Below are 18,701 nucleotides of genomic sequence, written 5' to 3'. Positions count from 1 at the left end.
CTGACTCTTGCATCACCTCCTGTTTGCTCTGATGGAAACCATATGTTAGCAGGTGAATGTGGGACATGGGCTTCCCAACCTGGCCAGCAAACACATCTTGCCAGCTGATATCAATTAGCCTTTTCTGCCTGCCTTCCCCCCTCCCCCCTCTGTGGAGGGTACAGAACCTCCCCAAGGACTGAGGAGTTGCAACCATCTCTCTGACACCCAGTATTGGGGAGGCAGGGATGAGCTGTGCAGGCTCACTGCTTACCCTCAGCTTGCATTAAGCCTGTTCTACTGTGTCTTCCTTTCTGTTGATTAAATTAGTTTGATTAAGCCTAGCACATGTGACTGTACACTGCAGTCATACATCCTGGCTGATTGCAATGCCAATATGTGTGTAGTTAAATTCCCTTTTGCTTTACTTAAGCAGTGTGAAACTTTGACTGAGTTCTATCTTTAATAGCTCTGCAATTTATGTTCATTGATGATGGATGCAAAACAGAATGAAATTCAAATTGTAGTGAGCAGCCTCTCTCAATCTCTGTGCTTAATTAAATGGTTCTTCTCAGGAGCACTAAATATGAAAAACTTGTTAGCACAGGAGACGAGGCTACCAATGTATTATGTAGGCTCTGCACACTGCCAGCGAGGTTCTGATCTTTGTGTACAGTCTTCTTTTTGTTTGACAATGCATGTCAATAAGTTTTTACCACCAATGCCTTCAGTTCTCCTTGAGGTATGCTGTGCTGATGCTGGAATGTGTGCTTACTTTAAATGCATCTCTGCACTGTTGGCCTCAAGCGTGAGTGGAAAAGTGTAAAGATCAAATGGGTATCATCTGCACATTTTTCATCTAATTCTTCCAAAGCCTGAAACTCCATTGTTGAAGACATTAATGTGGAAGAGTAATCTCCGGCAAAGTCAAAGGCCAAGCTGTTTTTATTTTTCAATACAATGAGCCTCATTCATTTAGAAATTGATGGAAGAATTAAATTAAGCATTTGCATGTACTGTGGATTGATGGAGGTCATGTTTCTGGCTTGCTTTACAATTACTTACATTGCAGACATCCTCACAAAGCAGACAAATACTGTAGGTAGTATTGCTTAGGGCAAATGTGACAAGGGGAGTTATTTGCATGTATCCATAATATTTAAGTTGTATTTTTTAAGTGTGAAAATGCCAAGAACCAAACCTAGGCCCTAGGAGCAGCCTTTTGCTCCACACAGACTGTCTTTTCATGTAGCTGTTTCTTATGCCTAGGGAAGGCTGGTGGTATTTTGTGCTTACTCAATTATGAGATGTTATAGTTTGACCCTGCTCTTTTTGTTAATAATTAAAAGGGAAGAGAGTGACAGAATCTAATAACAATGATTGGATTATAAAGATCTTCTTTATGAGTCTTTCCCGTCTCTCTGTCCCAGCGCAAAAATTAGGAGGAATTAATTAAAATTACCAGGAAACAAACTGGATGAAAAGACAAATGAACAACAGAGTTTCTTTGCATCTCTGAAGTTGTTGTGTGTTTGTGTGTGAAGGAGAAGACTTGCAAGCACATATCCTGATTTTATCTGATTGAGTACTCATCTTGTAAAGCTTGAGACATAGGAATTCTGATAGTATTGCATATTGTCTGTCATACTACTTAGATGTAATAAGCTGAAATAAGTGTACTAATTCTAAATTGGGTTTTTCGAGGCTCTGGTTAGACCTTTCGGAGTACAATTTCAGCCTAGCCTCTAATAGGCCACTGTAAATTATACTGAGGTACAGTTATATATTTAGCCATCTGTATGTGATAGACTGTGCTAGCAAGTAATTGCATGTGTAAAAAAATGAAAGCCAATATCTGAAAATTAAGCTCTATCTTACTCTGAATAACGTTCCATTTGTGATATATAGTAGTACAGTAGCAAGTTAAAATGCATGCCAAAAATTACTTGAAAAAAGCATCTCAGTTTTGCTTAAGTTACCATTGTTGAGGAACTAAAAAATGGTGATGTGAAGGAGAAAGAGAAAAGAGAGTTTCAGTGAGGAGACAAGTCAATGCAAAATAGAATTCAAAGTAAATGTGTTTACCTGTGTAGACAAGTTAAATGTGTTAAAAAACAACTGGGAGCAAAATTTTTAGGAGTGATAAACCGAAGCCGAAAGCATGTGCTACAGCATTTTTCCAGCAGTCCTGTCTAGAGAAGGAAAAGGAAAAAAAAGCCTTGAAAACATCGGAGTGCTATATGGCTGCAAAACCTAAGGCAAATGGATGCCAGCAGGCATTACACGAATAGGACCAGATAAAGATTCAAAGATGTTTGTATGTAAGGTACGGGCTGGAACTAATCTAGAATCCTACTGTGCAGGAAAACTATTAGAAGGGATGCTTAAAATGGCTAGTGGAAAAAAAAAACCCCACAGATGCTGACCATTAGCAATATTATTAACAAAAAAGTTGTTCTCAAACAAGATTAATTTATAGTATTTGCATACCTTTGTTTAATTTGTGTTTCCTGACACTAGGACTTCTTGTCTTTTGGCTTTGAAGACTTTTCTTACCTGAATCTGTTCCCCTTTTATGTACAGACTGCAAACACAGTTTACATGTTAACCCCTTGTTCAGGTGCAGATTCAGCTGTACATTAGTGATCATGTAGTATCTTCCAAATTTTCTTTATTCTTGAGGCTCTTCTCATTTCTAATTTATTAATAGCATTTCTGGACCATGGATATTAAAACTAAAGCCTGTATTCCAGTGCTAATTACCTTAATGCCAAACTAAGGGAAATAAAACTTCTTGATTCCATCTTGCTGTTTGCTCCTTTCAAACATTTTAGGACCAGATACTTGGCAGCAGCATTGTTTAGGGTCCATACTTGGCTGAATATGACAATGACACTGAAGGTCTAGTCACAACTTGTGCCCCACAGCCTGCACATATACACACTGTTCCCAGATAAATTGCTTTAATAGTAACATAAGTGTGCTCACTGGGCAGCAGGTTGTTCAAAATCTCTGCAGCTCCAGGAGGTGTAGGGTAAAGATTTCCAGGGGTAAAGGTTTTAGCGGGTAAAGATTTCAGTACTAGATAATATGAAGTAAGGTGATGGAGACCTTAAGCTTTAAAAGCTGAAAATTTTCCATGCACAAAGTCAAGGTGATGATACATTGCCTCTGTGCCAGTGACTGCCTAATTAGCTTGCAGAGTTACTGTTAATGACTCCCCTTCCGCTCCATTTCAGGCCAATTCGGGCTGCATAGTGGTGCCTCACAGCACCACGAGGGAACTTTCAAACAGCATTCCGTCAGCAAAGACCTCTGAGCTGCCGTTTCACAAGTGAAGGAAGCAAAGGTTGCTTAAGAGATAAAATAACACAACACTGTAGGTAATGTTATGCGAATTGACTTAAGCTCCATGTGCTCCCAAGGATTTCCTGGTTTGTCTTCCAAGACTGAAGCAGATGCTTCCTGTGAACGTGTTACCCTTCCTTGTTTTAATATGAGGTGCAGCCTTAGCTTTAAAATGCAAAATTAGGATGATAAACTGTGTCCCAAACTTCACAGGAATGAGAGGCTTTAATAAGGTTCTTACTGATACTTTTGGAAGGTCTCACAGTAGACTGCTGTTGTTACTGTAACTTCTCCTGTACCCCATGCCTTAAGCCTTTAAAGAGACAGGCTAAAGACTTTCCCAAAAGGTCAGGGGTTTTCTGCAGTGACAGACTGCAAAAATAAACTGCAGAAGACTGCAGATTCAGGAATAGGTGTGATCGAATGCATTTGGACTGCTTTTTTGCAAGCTCATCTTGTTCCCTCCCTCTCTGTGATAGTCTTCCAGCCCCCCAGAGGGCCGTGTGTTGAGCTGGTCTGTATAAACCTTTGAGGAGCATGCACTAAAAGCAGCTAGAGATATGAACTTCTTGATACTTAGCTCCTGCCTTTTGTGAGATTTGACTTTAATAGTAACTAAAATAAAGAATGCAAGTCGATTGCTGTCTCTGGATATGAAGTCTTGTTGCAAAACTCTCTGGCAAGCAGAAATACCTTACACCCTTCTTGTCCTGAATTATGTTAGAAGGTATAATCTTTCAAAGAAAATAGAACAGGTATTGGGCAGAATCTTTTCCCAAGGTCTTTATTCCTGATATGAGGTTGCATTAACAGCACTTTGGTACTGCTTTCAAAAGTGTGACAATTTCTGTGAGTAAGTAGAAAGCTGGACAGAACTGTCTATGAATTTACTTTTAGTTTGTGTTATTTTATTATATAATCTAAGCTGTATGATTAAAGGTAGTATGTGTTATTTGCTATTTCATATTTGGCAGTGGCTCAGAACAAATACAGCACAACTTGAAAATACAGTTTTATGGGTTTTTTATTTTCAGAAATTGACAGAACTTGCATCTCAGAAGTTCAGCCTCTGTATTAATGAATACCTTTTTAAAAACAGGGACATCTTTGTATGGTGTTTCAGAAACCATAAAAAGGCTAGGGGGTCTGACAAGGCATAGAGGGTGTACTCATAAGTATATAACCCGGCACTTACAAAATGGTCAAAGAGAACATATTTGTAATCATAAATTCTAAAAAACCAAGGAAAAATTTGGTTTAGATATATGTTAATGAAGAATCAAAATCACAGCATTTGGATTTATGGCATTTTGTTTAATTGCTCCCAACATGCTGAAAAGCTAGAATAAAACAAGAATACTATTGCTAGTATTCTTGAGCCTTTTTCAGACACAAGTCTAGGCAGCACTGATCTTTAGTCTCCTTTAGAGAAATATGACCCTGGAGTCAATTACTCAGAAATTAGATTTAAACGAATGTAGAAGAGAACAAAATGTGTCCCCCAATGTGAGCCAAATGATACTTAAAAATAGTTTAAACTTGATAAAACCATGCTATTTTTCATCTACTGCACTATTAGCATTACAATCATAGCGTTTTCTCATATGCTATATGCTATTGGAAATTTACAGCTGGATCTGGCTTTAATTTATTGTTATTTAACTTACTCATATCTACAGGTGGCTCTGAATTTGGCCATTCTGTGTTGTTTTTACTTCAGTAGCTGTTTTTTCTTTTTCTCTGTTTCCCACTTAGCACTTTTAAGTCTCAAACTCCCTTTCTCTTTTTCCGACTCAAGTTTTTCAAATCATTCTCCTCTCTGTCTTGATCACTTTGTTGCCTTGAAATACAGGAGAGCCAGTGATTTTTTTTTTCCTTTTGACTCATAAGTGAAGGCTCTGGGGACAACAGAGGAAATTATGCTGGCAACTTAATACGGATCCATCAGTAAGGCTTGGTATTGATAGTATGCATGGAATGAGTCTATTAAAAAGTCAAAGAATAGCATTTATGAAAATACAGCATTTACAGCAATATTTTGCCTTAGCATCAACCAAGAAATATATTCATGTAGAGCGACATAACATTCAGTGGAGTGGAAAATAGTTTATGTAAAATTGTCCTGACTATGAAATTGTATCAATACGCAGGAAAAAAGGAGATATTTTTAAAGGTAAGAAGCGCTGTTCTGTTGCTTCATTAAAAGACTTTTACATGTGATAAAAATTACTTTAGACAGCTAAGCAAAAAAGCTAATTCACAGGAATTACCAAAGAAAACAAGTCATAGGCACTGTGAAGAGAGGTTGCATTAAGGTCAGAACCTCATAAATGATCATGACAGAAAATCGTATGTTCCTTTTGTCTGACCTGCATGAAATATCCATGTCTGCCCTAACTCATAAATGATATTAGGTCTGTAGTCTGACTCATTCATAAACCAGTCTCTGATAATCCTCTGATGGATGGTCATGATTACCAGTGATGAGAAGATATTTATAACCTGGTGTTTTGGGTACTCCTCATGCAGATACTCTCTTCCCATGGAAATAAGGGAGTGCAACAAGACAAAACTCTTCAGTGAATGAGTTTGATTCCTGCCCAATTCTTTCAGCCCCTGGGAACGTGTGGGAGGCCAGAGATGTCTTTCAAGCCTGAGTTCTTACTGTTCTTCCCAGTGCCATTGGACTGTGGCTCTGAGGTTCTCACCAGCTGTTGTCATTGGTCTTCAAGAGCACAAAAAAGAAGATATAGAGTAGTTAATGCAGCCTCAGGCTTAGGCTGTGTGGTTGTCAGCTCTATTCACTTGCTTTTCCCTTTTGACTGGGCCTAGAGCCAGATCCCCAGACTTTCATCTCTGAAGAGATGGTGCTGGAAGGGCATGGATGCAAGTGTAAAGGATTATGCACTCAATTACTTGTAGCCAGATGGTTTCTGTGAACCACAAAATCTCTTCCAAGAGGAGGGAGGGAAAGGTGGCTGTGGCTTTTTGTTTTTTTAATACCTTTTAATATCAAAGATCATTGCTTTATATCTGTAATTATAATACAGTTGTCTCCAAAGAGATTTTTACCTTAAAAAACCCCAACCAACGAACCCCCCTAAAATCATACCTCTACTTTTCTGGCTAAAAAGTTAAAATTCTTTGGTCGACTACAAAAGCTAAAACTGTCAGGAAGTTCTGAGTTCAAGCACTATGCAGTTTGCATTTCCTGTTTTTTACTGGCCTTTACCATGCATAGTTTACAGTAGATAATTTTACTTGGAAATGCTGGTTAGCTTAATGTGGAGCCAGATTTCCAAAGTTTAGGACTGTGATTTTATACAAAAGATATTGTTTCTGGGTTTGAAAACAAACCCAAAAAGATCTTTGAACTAGAAACCCATAGAAACTGCTTTTCCCTGTTGTATCAGCCATATAGAGAAGATGGTGTTCTACTGATGACTTGTCTATGTTCTAAATCTTTCTTTGTTGCATGAACATTTACATGTGTCCTATTATTGCATAACTTTGTTGGGTATTTGACCTATGACTTTGGATTACAGAAGCACAGAGTCCAAGTTATTCCTCAGTAGAGTTAATTTCACAGTGTTCTGATTATTTCAAAAGGGTTATATTAAGAAATGTCTCATGTTGACATTTTCTCTATTTGACCAATACATGGGAAATCAGAGGTGCTCAGTCTGAGTTTAGATAAGGGTTTGTGTTCCCCTGCGCGGGCAAGGACCCTCGGGTCCCGTGACTGTGATCAGTTCCTTGGCAGATCCCGGCCATGCGGCTGGAGAAATAAACATCTCTGAAACATCTAGCAAGAATCGGTCCATATATATTTCTTTTCCATGGGCTCCTTGTTTGATATGCGTGTTGCAGCGTCCGCACTGTAACATTTGTGTGTCTTGGAAATCTTCAGTGGCTGCCTTTCATTTCAGTGGTTTTCTCCAAACTTCGCAGTTTTTTTATGCTGGCTAAAAGAGAATAATTACCTGTAGAGACACCAAATGTCTGGGCTAAATGTAAAAAAGGCTTGAGGGATCAGTATTGAGTCTCACTAAAATGGTGGATATGCTGCATGGAACTGACAATACTAACTTAGTTTTTGGTGTAGAAATAGAGTGCTCAGTGAAACTCTAAAGTTTTTTATTCTGAGTTCTGCAATCTTGATACAGGAAAGTTACCCTCCATGAGCTGATCTCTGGGTGCATTTAATAACAGGACTTAGAGGTGGCTGTCCCATTACATTGAAGTATTTTCTATTCAGGTAGTGGCCAAGTCTTTGAATACCTGGACATAATCTCTGTTTGAAACCATGCACTGCAGCCATCAGGACTGAATGATTCAGCAGTCAGCCCATTGCTTTAATTTGAGACAATATCATCCCTTAAAACAGAGCTTTATCATACTGCTTTAAATACTGCATGCCAAGTATTTTTATCCAAGAAATCTTTTGTAAAAATGTGATAATCCTTTACTGGAAGCTTTGGCAAAGGGATGGGAAAGTGGACTCATTGTCTGTGCCCACATGGCACCAACTTTCATGTCGTAAGAAGTACTATTGTAACTTAAAATCTGCCTCCAGTGAATGCACATTCTTTGCATGCTGCTCCTGGATATGTCTGTATAGTGCAAAGTAATTTTTTTCTTAGGCGTTGAATAGGTTTTTATATATGTAATTTCCTTCATTGCACATACTTTGTGGATCTGACATTATTATGTTAATGCTAACTTTGTTGTACCTAATAGTGCAAAGAAAATGCAAAATTCTCTTCCCACTTATCAGTATGGTCGACTGAGAGCAATAGCTGGGTTATATACAAACAACCTAGATTGTCTTTCCCTTCAAAGGTCTCAAGCCAAAGGCGGTTTTAGTGAAGCAGGTGTGTCAGTCAGTAGAGAAAGGGATTTTTTTGCCTTTGTTTTGCTTGTTTTTAGAGGTTGGTTGGTTAGAGGGCGATGAGAAAGAACAGGGGAAAGCTTGGACATGACAGTCATTTTGTTTTTGTTGGAAAATAAGAGGCCTGCTTACACCCTCAAAAATGGTGTGATGGGGTTGGGTTGAAGTATTTAGAGTGAACATGATACAGCCATCCTTGGGAGCAGGACAAATGATGTGGCAGGAATCAAGGTGTCTCCACACATTGATTACATAAAATTTTCTGTTGAAGGGAAGGTGGGAAATGGAACCAGATCAATAACACTGTTAGGACCTGACTTTTCAGGGCTGCTCAGCACACTCTGTACCAGTCCCACAGAAATCATGTCCTTCATCTGGTAGCTGGGGCACATCAGAACATTTTCCTGCAGTCTCTTATTTGCAAACCCACAGACTAATTATGATGACTGCAAGGAACCAGTTTGGTGATGAATAACCAAGGGTTTGAAATAGTACGGAGAATTATGAAACAACCAGAGGAAATAGGTTGTTCATACAAAAAATTGGTATTTACAGGATGTATAAAAAGTTGTCCCCAGAGAAAAGCTAAGACTGATTCACTCTTGCTTTAACCTTCTGTGCTGAATGCAAAAAAGCTTAAGGTACAAACAGATTGGGAATTAATTGGTATAATTAACATTTTGTGATTATAATTACTTCTAATCAATACTTTATGCAAATACCTGTATTGATGTGCTGAAAAACGGGTTCTAGTTGTATTTGGACGGGAAAAAAATGCAACCCACTTTAAAGTCCTAATGAAATTCAAACCTTTCAGCTCAGGTAAAGTCCTGACCACATCTTTTTCAAGGTAAAAGGAAGATCCTTTAGTGACCTATTTAATTAAAATGGCTCTGATACAGCTGCTGACTAAACTTCATGAAATGAGGTGGCTGGAGGATGAAGCACATCCTCCTGCTGACTGTTCCCTCTGTTAAAACACTGTGTTTTATCACGTTAACAAAGCAAAACAGAGAAACTGTCCTGATCTGAGCTTGCAGCAATGAAACCTCTTCCTGTGGTGGGTGTAGTCTGGGGGACTTGGTTCAGATGTCAAAGAAGTGAATGCGATATCAAGTAGCTTTTCAAGGCCAGGAGAAAAGGGATAGAAGTCTTTTTTTAGATAAGTGAATGGTATCTGACTTCTTTCTCTGTCTCTAGAAACCACCTTCGAGTTGTTCCTCAATTTTTTTCCTTTCTAAAGTTCTATTTAGAATGGGTAGTTTAGTGATCACAAAAGGTTAGATAGGAGCTGCCATTGTTCCCACACTCCAACCTTCAACTTGGTGGTAAACGATACCTTTAGCACACCTTATTTGCCAATGCTTCCATTTCTTTCCTCTTTTGAATATGAATTGGAGATTGGGAGGCATAAAAGTGCAGTCACTGCTTAAGTCAAATACTCCCTGAATCATCTATGTAGATAAATGATGGAATGAAAAAAATACGTCTTTGAGCCTTGGTTTTCAGAGGTAGCAGGAGTGCTTTTGAAATTGTGGTTTGTAAACCTTCAGACATAAGGAGGCCTGAAATGTTCTGGAATTGGCTCTTTGCCATAAGAGATCAGCATGCTTTCGTGGTTGGACTTAAAGACCTTAAGAGTTTTTTCCAATCTAGATGATTCTATGGAATATATTTCTGGTCTTCAGTTTGGGTCTTCATGGATGTCTTCTCACAGGGGACAGGAGGACAGGCCTTCCTCAAGGCAGTCTGAGGACTGTGACAAATCAGGATTGACAGATCTTGGAAAATACTATGTTGGGAAGACTATATAATTGTCTTTTGTGATAAGGCTACACTTGACCAACAGAGAAGAAAACTGTGACAAAGTAAATGAGCAAGCATTTTACATATACAATGTTGGTCTTGTTTTTAGAGATGGAATAAAAATGCTTTTTGTTATGGTTTTTGTGTTCTCAAAGGAAAAGTCACTGTTAGGAATGCTGGTTGCTGGAGTTTGTCAATAATGTGATGTTAGTTTTGTAAAACTTGCAAGCCTTTTGGCGAGTCATAAGGAAGCATTAAACTTTTCAAGAGAGCCTGATAAGCAAACTCCCTAAGTCCTCAAAGAGGAAGCAGTTCATGCCAGGTATTGGCCAAAAATAGCAGTTGGGATTTCACACAGTAAGCATGTGTCTCATCAGCATTCTGCAGCGCTGCCAAAGTTTGCTATAGCATGAAGGAGAAAGAAACAAAGAAACATAAGGAGAAGGGGGAGAAAGGAAGCTAATGAGAAGAAAAATTGCATTTTAGCTGTTCGTTGCAACTATTTTGGTTTCCCAATGAACCTGAACAGCATCTTAGGTGATAATGTGGGGAAGCTAGCATTTTTGGCACCTGAGCAGGACACATTTGCAGTTTGGGCACTCTTGAAAGAACTAGTTTAAATGTTTTGCTGAACAGTGACAGAATGGAGTTTCTGTACTTTCCTAATGTCTTGCTGAATTGGGACCTTAGTCTGACTCCAGTGGTAAAAGTGCCCCCAAAAATTGTGGGTCTTCACCTTGGACTGCCATGGACCACACTCCCTTATTAATGAAGGGCTCACACTTCATATGTGCATAAATGTCTGTTTAACTGCCCTGGGAGTATAAAGGGACCTTGAAGTGGCTGTAAAGGCCACATGGTACAAGACTTTCTTCTTAAACAACAATCAAACAAAAGGTAATTTTGTTTGTACAATTTGGTGGGGTTCTTTTAGCCCTGGACAACATAAAGTGTAGTTGCTTGAGAGAGGTATTCAAAGGAAATTTGAGAAGACCCCTGCTTGTGATGCCTTTTCCTGGTCTTAAATTTGAGAGTCAAACAGAGTTAGAAGGAAATAAGGGATTTTACCTTGGTATTTATTTTAAGGATCTTTAGGTGCACCACATCCAGGTCGAATGCACCTCAATGCACACCACCATGTACACCCCCAAAAGATCTGGCCTAACATTATAGGTTTTACTAATTAGCTTATCTATCAAAGATTCCCCAATGAGAGGCTCAAGTGAGCCCCCCTCCCCAAGGAACCTTCCCCTGGATGGGTTCTATCTTGGTTTGCAGAATGTGTTCTGGAGAGGACCTTGGGGTCTGGGGCACACTGATCCCTAACTACGAAGCTTCTAAAATGTTTAGTCTTCTAGCTTGACAATCAAGTCCAAGAATGTAGGCAAAAAGCACTAAAGAATACAGAAGTTGTAAAAGGTATAAAAGGGGTAAAAAAGAAAAGGCAAAAAAATCATCATGGCTTCACTTGGGTCTGCCTTCATGTGATAATTGTTTTCACTGTGTCATTTAGAATAGCAGATATCTACTCTGCCTCTGAAGAGCTCCCCTCTCCTTGGCAGCTGACATCTTTGCAACCCTGATTTGCTGGGGCTGACAGAAAGCCTGCTGAAGCCAAGGTGTTAAACTCCAATCATCAGAAAGTTGCCAAGGTGTGTGCGTCATGCCTTTTGAAGATGTAAAGCTGAGAAGTTCAGGAGGACACATGGCACACAGGTGGCAGTGTGGCTGCCATCCTCCTTTTCCTAAGGAAAGAATCCCTATGAGTTTTCCCCCTCAGTAGCTACAGCTTTCTCTATACACCTGTTCTCTCACACCTCACGTCCTACCAGTAAATTCTGAATTAAGTGGTTAGATGCACAATGGTCTCAAAACATTAGGTTAGATATTTCATGAAAACAAGCATTGTTAGAGCCCTACCATACACCAAGACTAGTCTGCCATGCAATCCTCACCACATAATGAAGAGTCTTTATGACCTCTAGGAGGAACTTGTTTGGCACATGACCTAAATGAGCAGGATACAAATGTTTGGGAACATTATTTGACCTCCTATTTCCAGAACTGCTTGTCTGTAGATAGTGGAAGTGTTGTACTGCTTATTGCAGGAAAAATAAATTAATTTTCTGGCTTTTCTGTGTTGTAAAGGTCCTTCACAGCTACAGCTATGATGTTTGCTATCACACTGTGTCCTTGAGTGATGATAATACAAGTTCTGAAGTTTTGTCTGCAGTTATGGTTTAAGAAAGATCTGACTGAAAGCAAGATTTACAGGCTCTAAAGCATGTATGCAAAAATTCAGTTGCTCAAGGGGCTCTTCTGCTTTGTCCTCAGCACAGCATAAATTGTCAGGAAAGATGGGATCCAACTGAAGGCTCTAATGTTTCAGCTTTGTTGAAAGGGAAAGTACAAAAAGCTAAAAAAACCTTTTCTGGGGATGCCTTTGATACGGCTAAGGAAGTGGAGACTGCTCTGTATCTACCTGAATTCTACTTCTGAAAAAGATGAAATATTTCTACCCTTTGTACCTGTAACAGACACAAAACTGAAAGCTAGGGAGTCTCTATAGGCTTCAGGAATATTCTTCAGTCCATTTACCAGCTTAGCCTCTTATTCACTTTCAGACTTGCTTTGTATTTGGCTGAAAAAAAAGGTGGCTTAAAATCAAAATACTTTAAATACTGTGCCTCAGTAACTTGCTGTGTGAATGTTGTGTGCAACTTCCCTTCCAGAGGATTATGGCCACATGACGGCAGGCTGGAGTTTCTGCTGGGTTGTGTCATGAAATATCTTTACTTTGTGTAACTCTTTTGACCACCAACAAATGACTTTTTTTTTTCTGGCCTGCCTTCTGCTTTAATGTAGAAGCATGTAGTAAATATTCTGAAGGCAGGGCTGGGAGTGGGGCTTCTAAGCCATTTTGGTACTTTTGATATCTCTAAAACAATGTTGCTAGGCTGCTGTTTATTCCAGCAATGCTTATCTGTGCTGTGGTCAGAGCCACCCTAGAAATAATAGCCATATTAATGGCATCAACACCTTTTCAAATCAATTAATCCCCTGGAATTCTCCTGGGAGGAGGCAAAAAGGAGGGGAAGAACAGCAAACTCAAAAAGAGACCTTTGAAAATGGTTAGCTTGAGTCCATAAGATGAGAGAAAACTGACAAACTGTCCAAACATAGAGTATTTTGCAGCCTCTAGAGAGGTGTCAGGCTGGAACATGGTGCTTATGGGGCAGAACCAGGGATTGAGTGTAGGTTTAGCAGACAGAATAGAGGGTTTCTTGTGACCTGGCATGAGGCTCAAGAAGCAAATCAAGGCAGTTGGCCAGAACAAGGTGTTTCTAAGAAATTGTGTATGTTTGTGTTCTGTGAACCTTTGTTTCACTGAGCTGCAAAGCTGAGAGGAACCACCAGGCGTTGAAATGGAGACAAACGTGCAGGAGAAGCAACAACTGGGAATCCCAGAAGCTGATCTCACCTTTAGATTCCTTATAGCTTGTAACCAGGCAAATCTGTATTTCTGCTTTTTTGTTCCTTGGCCTTAAATTGCAATAGCAGTAATGAAACCTTCACAGTTCACTTTATGCTGTAGGTTCCTTTATTTGTGTTTGGTTGGGCTCTGGGAAATAATTCTTAAAACTTTTATTCTACAGCGAACCTCTGTTTCCATGTATCTCTAAGAACTCCTCTTTGCACCTTTGTCTTCCAATACTGGTCCAGCTGAACTGAGTGCATTTTCCCTTTCCTCTTTTCTGATGAGTGAGGATGAGAACAGGCTGAGCTGGTCCAGTCCTGCTGCTGCTCAGTATTCTCCTCCCACATCTATATGTTTGTTGCCTATCCCATGTCAACCTGATGTTTAAAAAAGTCTCAGACCCTGTCCTCTCTCCTCAGAGCAAGAGTAGTCACTGCATATTTGAAGAGGTTTCAGTGAACCAAGGAAGAGATTTTTTAGGAAGGCTGGGGTTTGTTTCCACCTTATGTGGCATAAAATGAAGTCAGGCAGGAACAGCAAAATTTAGGACTTTATAAATGTTTATTACCTTGGCCATGTAATAAAGATGTCACTCTGTTTCATTAGCTAAAGGTGTGTGGGACTGTTGTCTCATGATACACCACCTCCACTAGCAAAATATGCTTTGAAATGTAGAAATTGATTCAAAGTTTCCAAGTGATTATGTCCATTGCCTTGTTCTACAGTGGCAGTTAGTCTTGAAATATCTTAAAAAACAATAATGATTGACAATGTATAAATTCTTTCCTTCTCCTTAAGTGTTTAGTAAATTACTGTGTGCTTTTCTTCTTGTAACAAATATGTGAACAGATCAGCGATGATTAAATACTAAGGTCTGCTTCAGAGAAAAATAACATTAATATGGTGGACTGTTTTAGAAATGGATATCTTCTGATTGATAATGAAACCAGACAATGCAAATCAAGTGGAAAAGAATTAGAGCTGATGCCTGGCAGACTAGTTGTTTACAAGATTCTTCTGTGTGCTCTAATGTGTGGAGTATTTTTGCCAAGATTTACTAAATGATGAAATGATACTGCAATTAGAGTTAAGACTGGCAGGGACATTTGTTAAAATTCTGCTATTTCTTCTCCAAAACATAATCAATTAAAAAAAGGCCTTTGAAAATAATGAGAACAAATGAGAAGTCAGGAAGAAGCCAAATAATCACTTGGCTAGTTCTGTTTGGAGAAACCGGAAAATTCTTCCCAGTCACAATTAAAAATTAAATTACACAAATTATGTCCTCTATTCTGCAAGTTCATGGGGTAGATGTGTCTGAAAGAGAGAAATAGCTATAAAACTGCCTACTTCTCTGCAGGAGAGAAGCCAATAAAGGTCAGGTTTAACCTTCCCTATAACCAAAATCAACATATTATGAACAAATGATTAAAAACCCATTTACTTCTCTAAGTATTCACTATCACCAAGTGAGATCCTTAGAGATGGCTGATGATTCTAAAACTTATCACAGACCCAAGTGTATGCTTATAAATATTATTATCAAATTATTGATTTGCATAGCCTGAGCACACATCTACAGTCTGAAAAGGGAAATGTGATACCCCAGGTAAGTAGAGCAAAACTCTGAACAAAACCAGGTGGCTGAAGAGAACGTAGATGGGTTGTTAGGTTTGGTTTGGTGTCTGTTTGTTCTCTTTTTCTGTGTGATTGGATACTGAGGCTGAGGGTTCCACTGGCACATCATTCCCTACTTCCAGGTCACACAGATTCACTTAAGGATTGAGCAGCCTAGCTGACAGTAATGAATTTTTGAGATGTCCTCACAAGCTCATCTGAGAAAAATAGACCCTCAGTTTTCTGTAATACCTAAAAGTTTTAGTCATTAGTCCAGAATTTGAAGTCATGCTCTGGAAAGAAAACAAACAAATGAGCCCCCCACCCCTGACCTGCAATTCTTATGCCTAGATACCAAAAATTGGAGAAGATTCAACTAACTTTGGGAAACCAGACTTGTACCGAATTGTCTATTGTAAAAATGGGAGTCTAGAGCATTTTAAAATGAGACTTCTAAAAGCTCTTTAATTTCATTCCTACTAAACTTATATGCAAAGCTTTTGAGGCTAGGATGAGTGGCAACAAGATGGATTATTCCATTCACACAGTATAATAGTAATTAAATGTACAGTGAAAGCCTTTAGAAGATTCTGCCAAAATTACTGAAATTATATTGAGCCAAACTCGTGACTAATGCAACTCCATCTGTGTCAGTGTTCCTGCTCCATCTAAGCATGGAGAGATGATGAGTCATAAGGAAAAGTGTATTTCCAAGGAAAGAGAGGGAAAATGGGTAATTGTAGTACAAATAGGAAGCAAGTTTCTAAAATTGTGTTTGACAAAAGACAGCGTTCTTTGATATTTTCCCAGCTGGTTAAAATTTAACTAGTTTCAGGAGGCAGCGTACAGAGTTTGGTCAGAACTAGTGTAGGGAGGGGAAGCTTTTCATAAAGAATTGCTAACAAATGGGATTCAACACTCAAGAGGCTTGGATGGCCTATTAATTCTGGTCCTGGCTTTCTTCCAAAACAACTGTGCTTCTCTTAATTCATGGCTAATTTCTATCAGAGATACCAAGAGACCATTTCTTTTTTCGACAGAAAGCATCCACATTGCTTAAATGGATTCGTGCGAGGGGCTTTAGCGAGCAGACATTGATTGGCTTCTCTCTGGGGCCCAGTGGAGGCCCGACAGGTTCTGCTTTGACACAGGCAGCAAATGAAATATGACCTCCTGTAAACGGGCCTGAGCTTTTGGGCCTTTGTGGAATCTGGGAGCTAAGGACCTTTTCAATCCCTTTTAATTAATGAAGTGATTTGACTTGACTGAGATTACACTTACAATAATGAATTAAAAAGTAATAAAAAGAAATCTCTTAACAAATATGCAACAGGGAATGAGGACCAAATTCAGTGCATATCTGATCCCCACTGTATATCTCATTTCTGTGTGCACTTCAGATCGATAGTTTTTAAAGGGAGGCTCTTATTTTCCAAGCACTGACATCTGCATATTTCATTTTTTTCAAGTGCTTTTGTATAGAAGATTAAAATTATGATGATCTCATATGCTTGGATGATTAGTCCTTTCTTATCTCTGTTGTGCTAAATCTCTCCATTTCTCAGCTTTCTTGACATCTTATCCCAGCCACCTCTGTGCTGTATTTTCTCCTGTGGTATGGCACGATTTTAGCCATATTTTGCTGCATACCAGTGAGCAGTGGTCACTGTGTATATTTTGTAATGGGAATGCAGTCACTCAGTGTCACTTCTGATGTGCACATAGTGAGTGTGAATCTGTGTCCAGCCCAATTTAAATGATTCCCCTCTGTATTATGTCTGAAATCATGGTTGCATTTTTCTCCCACCCCGTTCTTTGTACTATAAAGAAACATCCTGTATAAATGATACTAAATTTTTTTGAAGAACATTACATTCTGACTCTGGTAGGTATGCCATAATTTTGGAGACATAACTCACTGTCATCTCCTTTTTTTCCAGTCTGTTTTGAGTTCAGGTGTGATTTAAATCAGTGCAAGTCTAGAAAAACTCCACAGTAATAGTTTGGGGCCATTCCTGGAACTGTGGCTTGGATTTCTCCCCGATGTCATGTTTCAAGGTTGTCAGAAGTGTCTTACCAGCTGAGAGGGTGCTTCATTTAAACAGTCAAAGCAGTTGCTGAAATGGAAGGAAAATATAGGTTGATGGAATAAATGGATCAAAGCCTCTGTATTCTTGGCTGAACTTGTGATATCCAGGGGCTTTCAAGAATATGAAGAGTATTTAAGTGCATAGATGAGGTTAGTTAGGAAAAAACATGTAGAAAACTTCATTCCAAGAGTTACATTTGTGCATTTGTATTGTGTGTTTGTTCATGGACATGCACAAAATACTGTGTGTGAGCACATCACAGTGCAGTGTGACACACAGAGGGATCTTGGAACCTTCCACTCACAGGATTTCCATTGTAAAGAAACTGCAAGGCCACCATAGTAATCAATCTGCTTTATTATATTATAGGATGTGCTTGAAGTTCAGTTGATTCAGTTTCTTTCCTTTTATCACAGCCTCGTTGTCTTCCTTTGCTACAGTACAGATTTATTCTGTTTTAATTCTTCTTATATATATTGTCTATAGGAGCCACTCTATTTCTTTTTTCTGCTATAAAAAAGAAATGCCATCAATATAAGGTTGAAGTAGAAAACTTAAAATTGTCAGATTTCTAAAAATTGTTTCATCATTTGACAGACTAGAGAAAAACAGGAGTACAGATGTCATAAAGGCCTTGTGTGTGATCCACTGGGAGCTCATTAAAAAGCAGTTACACTTAGATACTGTTAGGTTTTTAGGATGAGAAGCATCTTGACATGTAGAAGAGGAGGATTTAGAGTGGTAAACACTGAGCAGTAATGTAGCAATTGTTTGAATAACAAAGCATAATTTCTATTACAACTTCAGTTTTCAGCATTTACAGCTTGGTTAAGATGCCACTTAATTACACAAATTTGTAAGAAATATCTCCTTAATTGCTGATGTAGTGGGAGAATCCACAGAGAGGTGGTTATCATCTACTTTAATCTGCTATCTATTGCTTAAAAATAAGTGACCTAAAATTAAACCGCGCTGCTCTCTGGAGAAGTCTCCTTGCAGATTGAAGTTTGGAACTACAATAGTTTTAAATGCACATTCAGACTTTTAGATTAATTGGAAATTAGAATTCATCAGTGAATGAACGATCAGCTGTTTTTAATAAACGTGATTTTACTGGCTAGGGGTACCTAGGGATACTCTGAAAGAGCCACCCATGGTTTATAAAGAGTTAAACCGACCGAATGCAAGGTTCGTAACTACATTTTCCTTTGAAACTTTTTCCCGGTACTTTTAAGCCAACACTACCCATTTGGCAAGTACACTCTGGGAAGATTTAGTAACTCTCTTATTCTCACCATTATTCTACAGTAGCTGCTGCAGCTGGGAGCTTGAATTACTGCGGAGAGCGTGCGGCAAACACGGACGGCTGCGGTGCGGCTGTGAGCAGGGAGGGATGGGTCCCAGTCCCTCGGGATGTGCGGGGAAGGAAGGGTCCCAGTTCCTCGGGATGTGCGGGGGTTCCCGGGGCTGTCGGAACCCGCACCCCGCGTCC

The sequence above is a fragment of the Corvus brachyrhynchos genome, unplaced genomic scaffold (assembly GCF_000691975.1).
Source record: "Corvus brachyrhynchos isolate BGI_N302 unplaced genomic scaffold, ASM69197v1 scaffold542, whole genome shotgun sequence".
NCBI lineage: Eukaryota > Metazoa > Chordata > Aves > Passeriformes > Corvidae > Corvus > Corvus brachyrhynchos.
The sequence above is the reverse complement of the archived record's forward strand: the minus strand, read 5'-3'. Positions refer to the sequence as shown.